At 47.0% G+C, this 12,700-nt stretch overlaps 1 long non-coding RNA gene across 1 annotated transcript; it reads left to right on the forward strand.

The window, feature by feature from the left end:
* Positions 1 to 790: 790 nt before the first annotated feature.
* On the forward strand, positions 791 to 1,155 carry LOC123429557. The gene is made up of 3 exons (XR_006622704.1): positions 791 to 806; positions 895 to 978; positions 1,070 to 1,155. It is a non-coding gene; the product is annotated as an uncharacterized LOC123429557 (long non-coding RNA).
* Positions 1,156 to 12,700: the final 11,545 nt, after the last annotated feature.

The following is a 12,700-nucleotide window of genomic DNA, read 5'->3' on the forward strand; positions in this document are numbered from 1 at the left end:
GCCATTGTAAAAAATTGTCATAGTTTCTTTCTGGTTATCAATGAAAGGTTTGGCATCATTGAGGGTTTGACGACCATTGTTCATGCCATGACGGGTAAACATTACACTGGTTTTAGGTTTTGCGCAAACATTTGGTGTGTCTATCTTTGTCAGGTTATATGTGTATGAAATTTGAATTTATAGCAAACCAGAAGACCGTTGATGGTCTCTCGAGCAAGAACTAGAGAGGTGGAAGGGTACCAGCTTCAGTATCATTCCTATCAGTACTGTTGTTGCAAAGGTTAGCACAATCCATCTTGCCTTTTCTTGTAATTTGTGTACAGTGCTGTAATATGATATCAACATTTTTTTGTTTTGACTTTTATGCATCTTACATTGTATATTGGATGATCATTTTCTTAGTTTGCATTAAGCTTGCATTTACGTTTGCTGTTTTATATGTGTATTTAACTACTTGATTTCTTGCAGTCTATTTGTAAGGTGCTTCTAGAACTTAAAGGAAAATTGAGTGGAATGGGTTTCCATGTTCCCATTGTCAATGTTTCAGTTTGTGATCTCACCTTATACTTGGGAAGGCATCTGCGTATGAGAAGATTAAGGATTCTATCAAGTGATTAATGCTACTAACTAAGGTCAGTATATTTACTGGTCTCAATATGATATTCAGGATACTATATAATTTCTTATGTTTATGCAACATAATTATTTTGCTCTAGATGTGTATTGATCTGCTTACACATTACGTCAACGAGGACCTTTTTCGATTAACTTCCATGGTCACAAAAGATTTGACTATTCAAGTCGAGGTTGTGAGCTGAACCTAACAAAAGATTTGACTATTTACATGCTACTTTTGGTCCTCTGATGGTATTGCAATTTCGCTATGGTGACCAGGTCATTAGGGGCGGTCGAAGAATTCAAGTGTCGATCTTTGATATTGTGGTTGGTGATGTAGTAGCTTTAAAAATTGGTGATCAGGTAAGATGCAGTAAACAAATATGGTCTTCATGGCTTATTTTTGCATTGTTTGCATTTCTAATATTATAACAAAACCAAAACCACCTTTTAGGTTCCATCAGATGGCATTTTAATTAGTGGCCATTCTCTTGCCATTGATGAATCCAGTATGACTGGGGAAAGCAAAATTGTAAGTTATCCCTTGTTTTTAGACTCCTACGTAGGATCAATTTGCAATGGAGTCTCTTCGTTATTATCTTCTAAAAACAAGGGATAACTGGTACCCTTCCACCTCTCTAGTTCTTGCTCGAGAGACCATCAACGGTCTTCTGGTTTGCTATAAATTCAAATTTCGTACACATATAACCTGACAAAGATAGACACACCAAATGTTTGCGCAAAACCTAAAACCAGTGTAATGTTTACCCGTCATGGCATGAACAATGGTCGTCAAACCCTCAATGATGCCAAACCTTTCATTGATAACCAGAAAGAAACTATGACAATTTTTTACAATGGCAAAATTTAGGTCGAGCAGCAGAAGCAGGTTGCTTGGGTGCCCATTATTATTGGTATCTTCTGGACTATTTGGTCACCTCGCAACATAAAGTTCTTCGGCAACATGGTCATCCCAAAGACGACGGTTGCAAGAAAATGTATGGTTACAGTGAGGTTGTGGGCAAAGAGAGCTAAGAAAGATGAGGTGTTTAGGTTAATAGTTAATTAGCGGACTAGCCTAGATAATTTATTTTCTTCTTCTCTGACCCCCTCTGTTCTCTGAAGTCTGCATGTAATAATTTTGATATAAGAACAACCATCCAAAAGCCATTTGGTTTGGCTTCTAAATTTAAATAGTTAGGGGCCACCTCTCCCTACCGTTATTAAAGAAATATAAAGAAAAATGGAGAGAACGTTCATGTCAGAATTCTCCTCCTCATTAACACCACATGCAATCATGGGAACATCTCTTGTAAATTGACGCTCTTAGTAGTATCTTTCTTGGCACCATCCCGTAAATAGCAACACATAAAACTATGAATGCATATATGCACATGAATGGTTCAGGGTACCCTCAAAGTTATACAGTGAAGGAAAGTACCTTAATTAATATGCTGCAACCTTGTCCTTGTCAGTGAAAATAACTATGGGATCAACAATGTACTCAACACCAGCGTCAGCACACGGACTGGGGATATCTACATAAGAATTTTGTGTAATCAGTCTGTATAGATTTTATATGGAAATCAGCTACATAGCCACCCAATTGAACGATAATGAACCTTCAACCAAATAGGGTAACCTCGTTCTCACGAAGAGCGGAATCTTGAACTTGAAGTCCGTCGCCTTAACATCGTGATTCTTGGCGGGGCGCTGGTGATGATATATGAACGGCAGACCAGGTCAAGGTCCTCTTGGAGGCCCTCGTCGAACACAAGGTCTGCCTGTTGTTGGAGTACAATTCCACTGAAGCATGGCATGGTGTCAGTCATTCAGTACCACTACCGCGTGAAGAAGAAGGCCGCACGCATGTGAACAAAAGAAAACAAAAAATGCAGTACCCGTCGAGGCCCCAGTCTCCCCTAACGGTGTTGGTGAGGAGGTCAGAGTTGGCGCAGGCGGGGACGCTGTTGATGCCGGTGTAGGCGCACATGACGCAGGTGGCCTTGCCGTCCACCACGCTGCTCCGGAACGGTGGTCGGCGGGTTGTACGTGTCCTCCAGGTCCTGCATCGTCACCCTCGTGTCGAAGTTGCAGGCCCTTGACGAACGCCACGCTGTAGCGGCTCGCCGTCGTCGGTCCTCCCCCGGGCTCTCCGCAGAGCGGGGGCTGTCTTTGTTGGGGGCGTGCAGGGCGCCGGCAGGGCTGGGCATGGGGGCAGTCCCAGGCCAGGGAGTCGAGGGCGTGCTGCCCCTACCGGGCGGAAAATCGGAGGGCACAACCATGGCTGGGGCTGGGGCGGTGGCGGGGCGAGTGGTGGCGGGCGATGGTGGTGAGGGCCGGGGCGGAGGTGTCGGGGGTGCGTGCACGGCCTCTCTGCCGAGCGGAGATTCGGAAGTCGCAACCCTATTGCGGCAACCGCCTCCCGGTCTTCCCGTGGCGGGGCGGGGCGAGGTGGCGGCGGGGCGGCGATGGCGGGGGCTGGGGCGGTGGCGGGGCGAGTGGTGGCGGGCGATGGTGGCGAGGGCCGGGGAGGCGGTGGCGGGGGCCGACGGGGTGCCAGGGTAGCCGGTAGCATGGGGAGTGGGTGTTTCTTTTTTTTTTTGTCCCGAGGTGCGCAGCGGTGTCGTGGGTTGGGAGTCATTAGCGAGAGTTTCGTTCACATCGATTTCGTTAGTGAGAGTTTCGTTAACAACGTCATTAGACCATTGATAACGTGATTAGATGCTCCAGATCTGTAGTTGGATCTGCCCTCTCGTGCTTTTATTAGTACAGATGCAAAGTAGCTGATGGTTATGGTACCATGTTGGTGAGTGATCATATCTTGTTATCTCTCCTCATTCTTTTTTCCTTTCTGTTTTGAAAATCACATGTATATGAACAAAAAGGGGCACTTGGGGCTCATTTACTTATTTGTGCCCTTGGATTTGACATTTGAGTATTCCTTACCTGCCAGCTAGATTAATCAACGAGGGGAGTGGAATTGACCTTTTAATATTCCTATAAATTATTTGATATAATTCCACTTGCAGGTAACTGCGGTTGGTCTAAACACTGAATGGGGTTTATTGATGGCCAGCATTTCAGAAGATAATAACGAAGAGACTCCATTGCAGGTTTTGTCTGTTTATCCTTTCGCTGATGATCTGATTGGAATTCTTGTGAACAATTTGTGTGCAATGTGAGTTCTGTCATGGTTTATTCATGGCCTTCTCTTTTCTGTTTAAGGTACGGTTGAATGGAGTAGCAACATTCATAGGCATTGTGGGGCTTGTTGTTGCAGCAATGGTCCTTGTAGTCCTCTTTGCAAGGTAAGACTTGTTCATGTAATTTCCCCATTATTTGGACATTGTACCTTCAATATGATGTATGGTGTACATGGGAAATAAAGTCACAACCGTATAAACTTTTAACTCTTATGCCTATCCTATATGCATAAGGGCAGTGATCTGTTGCTTTTGTATCTTTATACATGTACATATTTAGAAACTTTTTCGTTGATCCCAGATACTTTCATCTTTCAGGACATGCTTAGAAACTATTTTTGTTCCATGTATCTTACAGAACATACTAATAATTTTTTTCCTTACTCCCAGATATTTTACACGACATACTACAGATCCAGATGGTACTGTTCAGTTTGTTAAGGGGCGCACAGGTGTGAAATCTATAATATTTGGAGTAATAAAGATATTAACTATTGTGGTATGTAATGATTTAATATTTGGTGTATCTGAAGCACCGTTTTCCTTATCTAATTCTTACATTGCTAAATGCAATTTAGGTGACTATTGTTGCCGTTGCTATACCCGAGGGACTACCGCTGGCTGTAACACTAACGTGAGTCAATATAAGTGAAAAATTTCCTCATCATTTTGAATTTATTTTGTATATAGTTTCTGACCTATATTTGTTTCAGCCTGGCTTATTCAATGCGGAAAATGATGACAGATAAAGCTCTGGTACATATTTTTGCTATCTGTTTATTTTGTATTTCTGTCTGCCATTACATGAATCTACATGGCAATTTCAGGTGAGGAGGCTCTCAGCCTGTGAAACGATGGGTTCTGCTACAATAATTTGTAGTGACAAGACAGGTACATTAACACTCAACCAGGTTAGTTATTTTTGCATCGCAATGGATCTTCACTTTTATTCTATACTATCCTTTACATGGCCATTTAACTATGTGTGACTTTTTGTTGCTTAAGATGACTATGGTGCGATAAATAGTTGGGGGGATAGAGCTGCAACCTCTGGCTACTATTGAGAAGTTGTCACCTACAGTTACCTCTCTTGTACTTGAAGCAATTGCATAGGATACTTCAGGCAGTGTGTTTGAGCCAGAGGTGATGCCACATGTACCTACTACTCAACACCTTTTACTACTCCATTTAAACCACATACTGATAACACGAACGCTGGTCGCAATCATCTTTGTTAATTTTTTCAGAACACATTTGCTTTTCTAAATTTGTCTATTAAAGTAGTGCTAGAATTTCCAGGTTGGGCTCTCTGCTATTCTCAGATGCACTTTCATACATGTGTGGTGGAGGCTGTGCCTATGCTGAAACATCATCTTTTCATAAAATAAGGGGCATCTTCTCCTTTTGGCAATGAGTACCAACTACCCGACACCTTTTACTACTGCATTTAAACCACATACAGAATACATGATAATATGAATGTTGGTCGCTATTATCTTTGTATTTTTTTATGTAAACACATTTCGGTGCTCTGAATTTGTTGAAGTAGTTTAGATTTTTCAGGTTGGAATTATTTTATGATACGTTCTTCTATGTTATTCTCAAATGAGAACAACTTTAATCCAACACTAAATGCATTTTCATACATGTTTCCTTGTGGATCCATTTGTTTTGAAAAGCAGCGTATACATTTTTTGCTTACATGCATGTCTCTTTTGTTCGCTGATTTAATTGTCTTGCCTTCTTTCTCAGGTGCTGGAGACTCTAAGCAAACATTGTCGGGATATTGTTTACCAACAGATCATTGAGCGTGATATACTAAGTGAAATGGTCAAGATAGTAAAGAAATAGGTGGCGATACTAATTCAATGCTTAACTGTTTTCCTAGATTCAAGTGCCTCCGTTTGATCCTATATTTCTCTTTACAACACTTCTAGCACTTCTGCTTATGGCATATGTGTATCATTACTTTGACAGTAAAAATACCTTCTTTTGGATCATTTTGGTCATTCTGATTGTGCTAATATATCCAAATTTCCAATCACACGTAATGCATCTTCAATGCGAAGGCTTCGACTTTCTTCCCCTTGGAATGTTCTCTCCATCCTTGTACTAGAAAAAGAATAATCTATTTGTGTTGTAGTTTTCCACTGAAAACCTGCATCTATGTAGTTGATTGTTGGTATTTGTTTTATTCATACAGCAAATTTATTTCTCATGCTTTCGCGAGACAATATAACTGTATTCTTGTAGCATCCTTGTAGATATTACTCATAGATTGCAATTTTCACAGTAGATATTACTCATAGATTGCAATTTCACAGTAGATATTACTGTGAAATTTCATAGTTCAAATTTCATAGTAAATATTACTCATAGATTGCAATTTTCATCTACTAATCTCCCTGTTTGGCAGCGACAAACTAAGCTCTCCATATTTGTACAAGCCATTCTCGGTAGATATTACTCATAGCGCAGTCTCACAGAGAACTTCTTACTACTGGAACTATCTTTGCATGATGCAGAGGAGTATTAAATCAAGCTCTACACCATCCAGCAAGATGCGGAGAGAGTATTAAATCTACCTCTACATCATCCAACAATTTTTCTTCATGCTCCTCTTCTACCTTGACTGATTCATCTTTGCTTTTCTATTCTCGGACCCTACCACGTGTTTCATGTTTTTCATCTTTCTCAATCACATTTCTAGCTAGGCTTAGCATATTCTTTAGTGTAGACATACTATGTTGGGTAGTTCATGAGGTTTCATATATACATGTTGCTGACAGTGTAGATGTAAGGTTTATCCATTATGTTGCTTTTAAGTTGTGTAATGTCAATAATGTACATGTGTCAATGTGTTATGTGTTGGAATATTACTTGTGTATTTGCTCAAAGTAAGATATCCATTGTTTTCATTCAATATTAACTGATTGGCAACCTGATGATGAGAAAATTCATTTGATTACACGTGTGTTGCACATGCACTGTTACTAGTAACCAAAAACGGGTTAGGACGACTATCAGATGACTGAATGAGAACCCCTCAAAAACAATGACTGAATGAGTGTTGAACCTAGTAAGCTCATGCATGTGTTAGGTTGGTTTTTCTTGGCTAGGGGTCGGATGTGACCTGCCCATGCACCAGGTAGTTAGGTCATGCAAGCATGCACTAAACCCTCACTGTGTAAACCCCTCTCTCTCTCTCTTGGAACTGTTCGATGCCATGAGACGCGGGCCGCGGGATGGCGCGGCTAGTGCGGATCATGGCGAAGGATCCGGGAGAGATGGAGGGGGGCTGGTGATCTGTACTGGCATAACAAAAGGGACTGAATAACAGAAAACAACACTGTGACAGTTCGGTAGTGGAATAACTCTCGCGAGACAGTTGCATCGTCTACCTCCAGTTCATCTCTCTCTCACTCCACGTTAGATCGACAACGACAATTGGTATCAGAGCTCGGTGGTGTGCGATCCTCGGGGCGGCGGCGGTGTGTGATCCACGGCGGTGATGTCGGGTGACGAGTCGGAGGAGAGGAAGAAGCAGGTGGCGGCGGAGGCGGCGAAAGCAGCTAAATCACCCTCGTTCGGGACACCCCTCGCGCGTCTCACGACGGGTGGCAGCGGGGAGCTACGGGTGGTCGAGCGGGTGGTGCGGGAGACAGAGACTTCAACGCTTCCCATGATGCTGATGTGCACCAACAACATGGAGTGGTCGCTCTATATGCAGGTGAGACTGCAGGCGGCTTCACTCTGGGGTGCGGTCAAGGATGGCACGGACGACGAGCGCGATGATCGGCGGGCTTTCGCAGTCATCCTCACCGGCGTGCCGCCGGAGATGATGCGTGTACTGGCGGTCAAGGACACCGCCAAGTTCGCTTGGGACACGATCAAGACTCTCCGCATGGGGAGTGAGCGCGTTCGTGAAGCGAAGGCGTAGGTGCGCCGACGGGAGTTTGAAGATCGACGCTTCAAGGTCGGTGGATCAGTTGAAGACTTCGCGCTGCGGCTCACTAGAGTCGTGGCCGATCTCAAGCTATACGACGGTCCGGTGACGGAGCACAAGGTTGTGCAAAAATTCATGCGCATGGTGCCGAGACGGTACCGCTAGATGGCCATGGCGATCGAATCTCTGATCGATCTCAAGACCCTCGCCATCGAGGAGCTGGCTGGCAGGTTCTCAGCGTGTGATGATCACTATGACCTCGACGACGCTCCTCAGTAAGGCGGCCGACTTCTCCTCGTCGCCGAGGAATGGCCCGCACGCGATCAATAGTTCGGTGGTGGCAGCTCGTCTCTCGGCGGTGGGTCTGCTTTCGGCGGAAGCGCTGGCAAGAGCAAGTCACCGGGAAAGGGCAAAAACCCTAATTGCGGCAAACCTGCGCAACACATTGGTGGTGCGGGCGGATCTGGCGGGTCCGGCGGCAAGAAGAAAAAGGGCAAGTGTCATCACTGTGGCATACCTGGACATTGGAAGAAGGAGTGCAGGACTTGGCTGCGCGAACAGGAGCAGAGAGGCAAGCAGGAGCAGGCTAATCTTGTCCGCGGCGGCGATGAACATGATCAAGGGTTGCTCATGGATGTGGCCACCGACGTGGTCACTAGCGAGCTCGCAACACCCCAAGCAGTTTTCCTCACCGAGGAGAAGGTGATCCCCGTGCCGTCACCCCAAGGCACGTGGTTCTTTGACACCGGTGCTAGCAGTCACATGACAGGCGAGAAAGACAAGTTCGCGATGCTGGATGAATCGGTGCATGGCACAGTCAGATTTGGGGACGGATCCAAGGTGGCCAATTGTGGTCGCGGCACTATCGTGTTCAGCTGCAAGGACGGGGAGCAGAGAGCACTGACTGATGTGGTTTTCATCCCCAGTCTGAGAAGCAACATCATCTCCGTCAGGCAACTGGATGAAGGCGGCTGTGATATAGAGATCAGAGATGGGATCATGTCTGTCCGAGACCCTAGGGGTCGAGTCCTAGCCAAGATCAAGCGCACTGCGAGCAGGCTGTACACAAGGCTTCTGTCCATTGACGCGCCCGTGTGCGTGCTGGCATAGGGTGGTGACCAGACTTGGCTGTGGCATGCCAGAATGGGGCATCTTCACTTTCGAGCACTCAAGGCCATGTCCAGCAAGCAGATGGTGAGAGGGATGCCACACATCGAGCATGTAGCAGAGTACTGCGATGGGTGTGCACTCGGGAAGCAACACAAAGCATCGTTCCCGCAGGCGTCAGGATATCGGGCAGAGCATGGACTCGAGCTCATTCACACAGATCTGTGTGGCCCGATCTCGCCGGTCACACCAGGTGGAAGCAAGTACTTGCTGCTAATTGTGGATGATCACATTAGATACATGTGGTTGGAGCTGCTAAAATCCAAAGATGAAGCATTCGACAGATTCAGAAAAGTGCAGATCATGGCTGAATCCGAGGGGCAGTGCAAACTGCATGCTTTCCACTCAGACCGTGGGGGAGAATTTAATTCAGTGGTGTTCAAGGAGTACTGCGAAGGCTTAGGTGTCAAACACTGCACCACATCACCTTACTCCCCCAGCAAAACGGTGGGGTGGAGCGCAGAAATCAAACGGTGGTGGAAATGGCGCGGTGTCTTCTGAAGAGCATGCTAGTGCCCTCATACTTCTGGGGAGAAGCGGTGAAAACCATTGTGTATCTGTTGAACAGAGCCCCGGCCAGGAGCTTGGAGGGCGTCACCCCATATGAAGCTTGGCATGGGCGAAAACCCTCGGTACAGCACCTGCTGACATTTGGCTGCACCGCACATGTGAAGAGAGTTGGACCTGGAATATCAAAGCTCTCAGATCGATCCACTCCCATGATCTTTGTCGGGTATGAAGAAGGTTCCAAAGCATACCATGTCTATGACTCGGTGACTAAGAAGGTGTAGGTAACCCGCGATGTCGTGTTCGAAGAAGGCGGGCCTTGGTCGTGGGACTCCTCCAACACGTCGGTAGCAGCAACCCCTGTGGTTGAACCCTTCATTGTGGTCTTCACCACAGGTTGTGGAGTGCACGAACTGGACACGGGGGAGCCGCGGTGACCACGCCACGGCGTGCTGAGGAGTCGCCCCTTTCTCCATCTCTTGGGGCGCCACAGTTTGCAACACAGACACCTACGTCAGCATCATCTACTTCGACGCCAGCATCACCTTCGCCGGGGATCGAGGGCGCCATTCGCTGGGCTACTCCTCCCCCACATGATGAGAACCGGCGGGACACGAACACTGGACCACTTCGGTACAGACGCCTCTCCTGTATCATGGATGAGACCGAAGAGGAAGCATTACATGAGATGGAGAGCTGTCTCCTTAGTGCCGAGGAGCCACACACAGCCGAGGAGGCATTGACTGACACGGCGTGGAAGGCAACTATGGATGAGGAGATGAAGTGCATAGCAGAGAACCAGACTTGGGAGATAGCTTCTCTCCCGCGTGGGCACAAAGCCATTGGACTCAAGTGGGTTTACAAAGTAAAGGGGGGTCCAGAGGGGAACATTGTCAAGTACAAAGCACGTTTGGTCGCAAAGGGATATGCTCAGAGGGAGGGGTTGATTTTGAAGAAGTATTTGCCCCAGTAGCTCGCATGGAGACAGTCTGACTTCTTCTAGCTCTCGCTTCTCACTCGCGTTGGGAAGTGCATCACATGGATGTTAAATCCGCATTTCTAAACAGTGTCCTCGCATAAGAAGTTTATGTGGCGCACCTGCCCGGATACAGTGCAGTTGGGAGCAAGGATTGAGTTCTGAGGCTCAGGAAAGCACTCTACGGCCTGCGTCAAGCTCCCCGAGCGTGGTATGCAAGATTTGATGATACCCTACTTCAACTTGGATTCACTAGTAGCCCACATGAACATGCGGTGTATCAGCGAGGGAACACCGAGTCATTCCTGCTGGTGAGAGTGTACGTCAACGATCTCATCATCACCGGCACAGACGTACCACACATTCAACAATTCAAAGGTAGATGCAGAAACTTTTTAAGATGAGTGATCTGGGCCTTTTGAGCTACTATCTTGGAATAGAGGTGGTACAAAAACAGGGGGAGATTACCCTCAATCAGCAAAGCTATGCGGAGAAAATACTTGAGCAGGCGGGGATGAGCGAGTGCTACACTTGCAGCACTCCCATGGAGAGCAGACTGAAGCTGAAGAAGGACGATGGGTCAAGGTTGTTCGACGCCACCCTGTACAGAAGTGTCATTGCTAGTCTTCGCTATCTGGTTCACACACGACCAGATATTACTCATGCCGTTGGGATCGTCAGCAGGTTCATGGAGAAACCAAGTACTGATCATTGGGCAGCCGTGAAGAAAATACTGAGGTACGTTCGAGGGACAAAACACTATGGTTGTTGCTACAAGGCTGGAAATGGCAATGCAGTGTTGTGCGGTTACAATGATAGTGATCACGCCGGCGACTTGGGGGATCGGAAGAGCACTTCAGGTCAGGTCTTCTTCCTTGGACAGAATCCAGTCAGTTGGACATCGCAGAAGCAGAAAATAGTGGCCATTAGCTCCTGTGAAGCGGAGTACGTTGCTGCGGCGGCGGCAACTTGCCAGGGAATCTGGCTGAGCCGTTTACTCGCTGATCTGTTGGGACAGGAGCCGGAGATGTTTACTCTACTGGCGGACAACAAGTCTGCAATCGCCTTGGCCAAGAATCCAGTTTTCCACGATCGAAGCAAACACATTGACGTGAAGTACCACTTCATTCGTGATTGTGTTGAGAAAAGATCCTAGAGCTCAAGCACGTCGGCACTCAGAACCAGCTGGCGGACATATTAACCAAGGCACCGGGGAAGGTTAGGTTCATCGAGATGCGGCAGAAGCTTGCGGTCATGGAGGACAGCCGAAGATCATGAGCTTAGGGGGAGAAGTGTTGAACCTAGTAAGCTTATGCATGTGTTAGGTTGGTTTTTCTGTTTAGAATAAACTGGCTGGGAGGTCGGATGTGACCTGCCCATGCACCAGGTAGTTAGGTCGTGCAAGCATGCACTAAACCCTCGTTGTGTAAACCCCTCCCTCTCTCTCGTGGAACTGTTCGACGTCGTGAGATGCGGGCCGCGGGATGGCGCGGCTAGTGCGGATCATGGCGAAGGATCCGGGAGAGATGGAGGGGGGCTGGTGATCTGTACTGGCATAACAAAAGGGACTGAATAACAGAAAACAACGTTGCGACAGTTCGGCAGTGGAATAACTCTCGCGAGACAGTTGCATCATCTACCTCCAGTTCATCTCTCTCTCACTCCAGGTTAGATCGACAACGACAATGTGTCAACGGTGGCCAATAATTGTAGTAGTACACCATCTAGTTTTTTCCACGTAACCCTAAAAACCCCTGTGGCGATTGGTTTCGACGGACTTTGACGGCGGCCGCTGATCCTCGACGGCGATGCGCCCTAGGGGGTTCCCTGGGATGGCTTCCAACCCCAATCCAGGCGGCGCGCAGCACAACTCCGGCCCCTGTTCCCCTCGAGCGGAAAGAGCGAAGCTGGAGGAGGCGCCGGGGAAGATGGCGATCACTGATGAGGAAGCAACACCGCTCGTGATCGATGACAGAGAAGATGACAGGCCGGCTAACTGGCTCCTGGCAGGGAGGATTCTCCATCGGAATCTTCTGCACATCCAAACAATCTGAGGTGCTCTTAAGCCGGCTTGGGGAAACCCTACAGGTCTGCAGTTTCGATCTATGGGGGAAAACACTTTTGTGGCTGAGTTTGAGACACAAAGAGATAGAGATAGGATATGGGAGGGATCTCCCTGGCACGTTAGCAGGAACGCTATCGTCTTGGCAGAGTTTGATGACTGTATGCGGCCAGATGAAGTCAAATTTGACAGGCCCAGCTTATGGGCTCGTGTCCCCAATC

The sequence above is a fragment of the Hordeum vulgare genome, chromosome 2H, assembly GCF_904849725.1.
Source record: "Hordeum vulgare subsp. vulgare chromosome 2H, MorexV3_pseudomolecules_assembly, whole genome shotgun sequence".
Taxonomy (NCBI): domain Eukaryota; kingdom Viridiplantae; phylum Streptophyta; class Magnoliopsida; order Poales; family Poaceae; genus Hordeum; species Hordeum vulgare.